The sequence below is a fragment of the Belonocnema kinseyi genome, chromosome 4 (assembly GCF_010883055.1).
Source record: "Belonocnema kinseyi isolate 2016_QV_RU_SX_M_011 chromosome 4, B_treatae_v1, whole genome shotgun sequence".
Lineage (NCBI taxonomy): Eukaryota > Metazoa > Arthropoda > Insecta > Hymenoptera > Cynipidae > Belonocnema > Belonocnema kinseyi.
In genome coordinates this window covers 90,690,786-90,691,241 of record NC_046660.1, presented here as the reverse complement: position 1 = coordinate 90,691,241, position 456 = coordinate 90,690,786, and positions in this window count along the sequence as shown.

Below are 456 nucleotides of genomic sequence, written 5' to 3'. Positions count from 1 at the left end.
TTTGAAAACTAAAAATTTTCAAGTTGTCAAAGGTTGTTAAAGGTTAAAGAAATGATTTAATTACTGAGGAATTAATTTCAGATAGTTGAATTTTTATTTATTTTTATTTTGAATAATCCAATTTTATACTTTTTAATTTTAACCACTTGATTTAAAATGAGGGCCAGCTTTTGGGGTGTGCGAGCTGTGCGGTTGCACAGAGCGCCATTATTGGGAAAAGGGGGGCAAGGGGTATGCTACTTTACTCGCTACTTTCCTCGACACGCATTTTCAGGTGTCTGAAAAGGTGACAACTTTGTACCTGTTTAGCAGATTCTAGGTCTTTTAGGATCAGTAATAGCTTCTTCATTAATGCGTTCAAAGATCTGTGCTCGTCCCCTAATCCGTTATTTTGACCAAAATATTTTACCGCCCCAGCTGAATTACCCAATAAATAATAGTTATAGGAGCAAAACT